This window comes from Atractosteus spatula, chromosome 8 (assembly GCF_055471065.1).
Source record: "Atractosteus spatula isolate fAtrSpa1 chromosome 8, fAtrSpa1.hap1, whole genome shotgun sequence".
Taxonomy (NCBI): Eukaryota; Metazoa; Chordata; class Actinopteri; order Semionotiformes; family Lepisosteidae; genus Atractosteus; species Atractosteus spatula.
Window position 1 is genome coordinate 2,213,085 of NC_142713.1, and position 7,165 is coordinate 2,220,249.

Sequence of the window (7,165 nt, forward strand, 5' to 3'; positions counted from 1 at the left end):
AGGGGAGGAGCGTCCGGGTCTATCCAATCGTGAGGGTTTTCGGGAGAGGGACTGGCCAATCAGATGCGCTGCTTTCCGATTGACGTTAACGTGCGCCAATCGGTGCGGAGATCCGGAACCACGACCGGAAGGTTTTCGTCGGTCCGCAAGTCGGCTTCTTCCGCCTCTCGCGTCCCTTTAAATCGGTGTTGACCAATAGGAAGGCGCGGAGTTCAAAACGGACAAGAGCTCGGACCAATAGGATTGCCGGAAGAAAAGACCCTCGGCGCGCTAAGGAGGAAGGACAGTCAATCACAACTCAGGGGTTAGTATTCTGGTCCGCCCAGTGAAGGCGACAATTGACATACAGTAGTTGAGTAATTTATTTAAGTAACGGGTAGCAGGTTACAACTTAAAACAGACTTTTATTACAGCTCCAGTTTCTTATTACTAGTCTTCCTCCTAATTGTATACCATACATGAAAAGCACTATATACATTTAAAAAAAAAAACATCTCTGACATGCACTGTACAGTATTGGTCATCCCAGACAATCCAAAATAGTTACATATAAGGAGGGGACCCACTTCAACCATCTGCCCCACCTGGGCCACACCTGTGTGTGGGAGACGCACAGTGATCATTCTGCACCAGCAGCCCCACCTGGGAGAAGCACAGTGATCATTCTGCACCAGCAGCCCCACCTGGGAGACACACAATGATCATTCTGCACCAGCAGCTCCACCTGGGAGACACACAGTGATCATTCTGCACCAGCAACCCCACCTGGGAGACACACAGTGATCATTCTGCACCAGCAGCTCCACCTGGGAGACACACAGTGATCATTCTGCACATGTAACCACACCTAGGAGACGCACAGTGATCATTCTGCACCTGTAACCACACCTGGGAGACACACAGTGATCATTCTGCACCAGCAGCTCCACCTGGGAGACACACAGTGATCATTCTGCACCAGCAGCTCCACCTGGGAGACACACAGTGATCATTCTGCACCAGCAACCCCACCTGGGAGACACACAGTGATCATTCTGCACCAGCAGCTCCACCTGGGAGACACACAGTGATCATTCTGCACCAGTAACCCCACCTGGGAGACGCACAGTGATCATTCTGCACCAGTAACCCCACCTGGGAGACGCACAGTGATCATTCTGCACCAGCAGCTCCACCTGGGAGACACACAGTGATCATTCTGCACATGTAACCACACCTGGGAGACACACAGTGATCATTCTGCACCAGCAGCTCCACCTGGGAGACACACAGTGATCATTCTGCACCAGCAGCTCCACCTGGGAGACACACAGTGATCATTCTGCACCAGCAACCCCACCTGGGAGACACACAGTGATCATTCTGCACCAGCAGCTCCACCTGGGAGACACACAGTGATCATTCTGCACCAGTAACCCCACCTGGGAGACGCACAGTGATCATTCTGCACCAGTAACCCCACCTGGGAGACGCACAGTGATCATTCTGCACCAGCAGCTCCACCTGGGAGACACACAGTGTTCATTCTGCACATGTAACCACACCTAGGAGACGCACAGTGATCATGCTGCACCAGTAACCCCACCTGGGAGACGCACAGTGATCATTCTGCATCAGTAACCCCACCTGGGAGACGCACAGTGATCATTCTGCACATGTAACCACACCTGGGAGACGCACAGTGATCATTCTGCACCTGTAACCACACCTGGGAGACACACAGTGATCATTCTGCACCAGCAGCCCCACCTGGGAGACGCACAGTGATCATTCTGCACCAGCAGCCCCACCTGGGAGACGCACAGTGATCGTTCTGCATCAGTAACCCCACCTGGGAGAAGCACAGTGATCATTCTGCACCAGTAACCCCACCTGGGAGACCCACAGTGATCATTCTGCACCAGTAACCACACCTGGGAGACACACAGTGATCATTCTGCACCAGCAGCCCCACCTGGGAGACGCACAGTGATCATTCTGCACCAGCAGCCCCACCTGGGAGACGCACAGTGATCATTCTGCACCAGCAGCCTCACTGCACACAGATCAGGGGGAGGAGAGAGAATCGGCTGCACCAGGTGGATTAAGAGGAGCTGTGGGGAGTGCAGTACAAACACTTGCAGTGTTTGTACATGTTTTAAAATCTATGTGGCTGTAACTTTTCATGCTGTTTACAGGCTTTTAAAAGGAAATCTGGAGTTTCGGTTTCTTTAAACTGTTCATTTGGGAATCTGGAGTGTCTGTGTGTTCACACACTGTCCACAGGCTGTTATAAGGGAATCTGGAGTGTCTGTGTCTTTACACACTGTCCACAGGCTGTTATAAGGGAATCTGGAGTGTCTGTGTGTTTACACACTGTCCACAGGCTGTTATAAGGGAATCTGGAGTGTCTGTGTGTTCACACACTGTCCACAGGCTGTTATAAGGGAATCTGGAGTGTCTGTGTGTTTACACACTGTCCACAGGCTGTTACAAGGGAATCTGGAGTGTCTGTGTGTTCACACACTGTCCACAGGCTGTTATAAGGGAATCTGGAGTGTCTGTGTGTTTACACACTGTCCACAGGCTGTTATAAGGGAATCTGGAGTGTCTGTGTGTTTACACACTGTCCACAGGCTGTTATAAGGGAATCTGGAGTGTCTGTGTCTTTACACACTGTCCACAGGCTGTTATAAGGGAATCTGGAGTGTCTGTGAGTTTACACACTGTCCACAGGCTGTTATAAGGGAATCTGGAGTGTCTGTGTGTTCACACACTGTCCACAGGCTGTTATAAGGGAATCTGGAGTGTCTGTGTGTTTACACACTGTCCACAGGCTGTTATAAGGGAATCTGGAGTGTCTGTGTGTTTACACACTGTCCACAGGCTGTTATAAGGGAATCTGGAGTGTCTGTGTGTTTACATACTGTCCACGGGCTGTTATAAGGGAATCTGGAGTGTCTGTGTGTTTACACACTGTCCACGGGCTGTTATAAGGGAATCTGGAGTGTCTGTGTGTTTACACACTGTCCACAGGCTGTTATAAGGGAATCTGGAGTGTCTGTGTGTTCACACACTGTCCACAGGCTGTTATAAGGGAATCTGGAGTATCTGTGTCTTTACACACTTCACAGGCTGTTATGAGAGAATTTGAAGTGTCTGAACCTTTTCACACTCTTCACAGGCTTTTATAAGGGTATCTGATGATACTGTCACCTAATTCACATTTGATAAAATTCACAGAAAAAGTGCAATCAAATCGAAAGAGAAAATTATAAGCAGATTTCAAAACTCTCAGAACTAAAAAGGGAAACATGACTCATAGACATACAAAGAGTCTGTATTAACCCCTCTCTCTCTCAGTGCAGTGTTAATGTACTGGAGTGTCCAGTCAGTGTGTGTGTATTAACCCCTCTCTCTCTCAGTGCAGTGTTAATGTGCTGGAGTGTCCAGTCAGTGTGTCTGTATTAACCCCTCTCTCTCTCAGTGCAGTGTTAATGCACTGGAGTGTCCAGTCAGTGTGTCTGTATGAACCCCTCTCTCTCTCAGTGCAGTGTTAATGTACTGGAGTGTCCAGTCAGTGTGTGTGTATTAACCCCTCTCTCTCTCAGTGCAGTGTTAATGTACTGGAGTGTCCAGTCAGTGTGTCTGTATTAACCCCTCTCTCTCTCTCAGTGCAGTGTTAATGTACTGGAGTGTCCAGTCAGTGTGTATGTATTAACCACTCTCTCTCAGTGCAGTGTTAATGTACTGGAGTGTCCGGTCAGTGTGTGTGTATTAACCCCTCTCTCTCTCAGTGCAGTGTTAATGTACTGGAGTGTCCAGTCAGTGTGTCTGTATTAACCCCTCTCTCTCTCTCAGTGCAGTGTTAATGTACTGGAGTGTCCAGTCAGTGTGTGTGTATTAACCCCTCTCTCTCTCAGTGCAGTGTTAATGTACTGGAGTGTCCAGTCAGTGTGTCTGTATTAACCCCTCTCTCTCTCTCAGTGCAGTGTTAATGTACTGGAGTGTCCAGTCAGTGTGTGTGTATTAACCCCTCTCTCTCTCAGTGCAGTGTTAATGTACTGGAGTGTCCAGTCAGTGTGTCTGTATTAACCCCTCTCTCTCTCAGTGCAGTGTTAATGCACTGGAGTGTCCAGTCAGTGTGTCTGTATGAACCCCTCTCTCTCTCAGTGCAGTGTTAATGTACTGGAGTGTCCAGTCAGTGTGTGTGTATTAACCCCTCTCTCTCTCTCAGTGCAGTGTTAATGTACTGGAGTGTCCAGTCAGTGTGTCTGTATGAACCCCTCTCTCTCTCAGTGCAGTGTTAATGTACTGGAGTGTCCAGTCAGTGTGTGTGTATGAACCCCTCTCTCTCTCAGTGCAGTGTTAATGTACTGGAGTGTCCAGTCAGTGTGTCTGTATTAACCCCTCTCTCTCTCAGTGCAGTGTTAATGTACTGGAGTGTCCAGTCAGTGTGTCTGTATTAACCCCTCTCTCTCTCAGTGCAGTGTTAATGTACTGGAGTGTCCAGTCAGTGTGTCTGTTTTAACCCCCCTCTCTCTCAGTGCAGTGTTAATGCACTGGAGTGTCCAGTGTGTCTTTTTCAGTGTGTTCTTCTTTTATTTTTTCGTTAGAAGTGAGATCTGGTGGTTATTCTGAGACCAGCAGGCGAAGATGACAGTTTCCTGTTTTGGACTTTTTCAGTAGCTGTCAGGCAATGTGCACAACCGGACACACACTCTGGTATTTCCACACAAGATGTCAAAATAACACAGAGCTCTTCATTATGGGAACAATGCAGAAGATGAGAGAATCTGACAAGCTGTTCTAAAAAACTCAGAGACTCTAATAGAAATAAACCAGCGGACCTCTGCAGACCAAAGAGCAAAACATCAGGGATGAGATCGTGAAACATGAAACACGTCTTTACACAGAGGGGGGTGGGGGTGGGGAACAAGCTGCCCAGCCCTGTGGTTGAAGCCGATACCCTGGCTTCTCTCCAGACACAGCTGGGTGAGCTCCTCCAGTCCGGACAGGAGGCTCTGCTGTACACCGAGGGTGGTGGGGGTGGGGAACAAGCTGCCCAGCCCTGTGGTTGAGGCCGATACCCTGGCTTCTCTCCAGACACAGCTGGGTGAGCTCCTCCAGTCAGGACAGGAGGGGCTTCTTTACACAGAGGGGGGTGGGGTGGGGAACAAGCTGCCCAGCCCTGTGGTTGAAGCCGATACCCTGGCTTCTCTCCAGACACAGCTGGATGAGCTCCTCCAGTCAGGACAGGAGGCACTGCTGTACACCGAGGGTGGTGGGGGTGGGGAACAAGCTGCCCAGCCGTGTGGTTGAGGCCGATACCCTGGCTTCTCTCCAGACACAATTGGGTGAGCTCCTCCAGTCAGGACAGGAGGGTCTACTGTACACCGAGGGTGGTGGGGGTGGGGAACAAGCTGCCCAGCCGTGTGGTTGAGGCCAATACCCTGGCTTCTCTCCAGACACAGCTGGGTGAGCTCCTCCAGTCAGGACAGGAGGGTCTACTGTACACAGAGGGTGGTGGGGGTGGGGAACAAGCTGCCCAGCCGTGTGGTTGAGGCCGATACCCTGGCTTCTCTCCAGACACAGCTGGGTGAGATTCTCGGGGGTCCATTAGCTTCAGACTCTCAAGGGGGCCAGCCTGTGACCCGTCTTGCGTCCTCATCGCCTGCTTAAATTGCGTCGCTAAGCCCCCACGACGCCCCTCCTCCTGCCGGCTGCCGGCCCGGGTGCGAGCTTGCACAAGCGTGCCCACAGAGCAGTGGGAAGCGCAGGCACTGTGCTCTGACAGGAGCTATTTTGAAACTGCGCTGTGGTCTTCAACAGAAGCCTGGGGAGAAGCTGTGGGTTCGGAAAGAGAGAAGTCTCACACCATAAATACAACGGGTTTCTGCTGACTAAACGACCCAAAATTTCGGACATTAAAATAAACGTGTAAAACTCAACGCGGACTCTGGTGAGCCATTAGCGTTGTTAGAGATGGACAGCGAAAACTGAGGACCCGGCTCTGCAAAAAACCATCTTCGCCACCTTTTCTGTTCCATTCTGCATTTTCTTGCCACATCTTTATGAAATGTTAAAGTCAAAATCAGACAGCAGCCGTGTCCCCCTGCAGCTCCCAGCTGGCAGCCCCCCACTGGAGCCCAGCAGGCGTGAGCCTGGCCAGTACCTGGAGGGGAGACTCCTGGGAAAGCTGAGGCTGCTGCTGGGGAGAGGTGTGAGTGGGGCCAGCAGGGGGCGCTCACCCTGCGGTCTGTGTGGGTCCTCATGCCCCAGTATAGTGACGGGGACACTAGACTGTAAACAGGCGCCGTCCTTCAGATGAGACGTAAAACCGAGGTCCTGACTCTCTGTGGTCATTAACAATCCCAGGGTGTCTCTCGACAAGAGTAGGGGTGTTACCCCAGTGTCCTGGCCAAATTTCCCCCCTGGCCTTTACCCCTCATGGCCTCCTAATAACCCCCCTCTCTGAACTGGCTCCATCCCTCTGCTCTCCTCCCCACTGAGAGCTGGTGTGTGGGAGAGGACTGGAGCATCATCCAGGTGGGGCTGCACACTGGTGGGGGTGGAGGGGATCCCCAGTACCTGTCAAGCACTTTGAGTGGAAAAGCTCTATATAAGCCTATAGATTCTATTAGTTTGTAGGTATATAGACTCTACGTTAGTCCATAAGCTCTGTATAAGTATGTAAGCTCTATGTAAGTCCAGAAAAGCTCTATGTAAGTGTAAGGAATTATTAATATGATTTCACGAGGAATGACAGCAGCCGAAAGCTTGGGAGAAATTAGAATCGTTTATTGGGATGTGGAGATTTGGCGTAACCCGCTTGGCTGAGGGCCAACCTCCCGGCCATTGGACGGGGAGGATAGGACCCCCCTGCGACCAATGGGGCAGCTGCAAAGGTGGCGAGGGGGTGGAGGAGGGATGCAGAAAACGAACGAGGAAGAGGAGAGGGTGACGTTTGATATTTATGGAGACCGGTTGCTTACGTCAGGATTAGTGGGAATTCATTCCTCCCGAACTTTCATTAAAAACTCCATTATTATTATAAGTCTTCATCACTCACATCAAGACCGCCAAAGAGATGCGATTCCTCCTCCCCTCCTTCCTGGATGGTCCCAGACAGGAAGTTTGCTCTGCAGGCAGGTTAAAAGGCAGAACACGACGCAGCTCACACAAC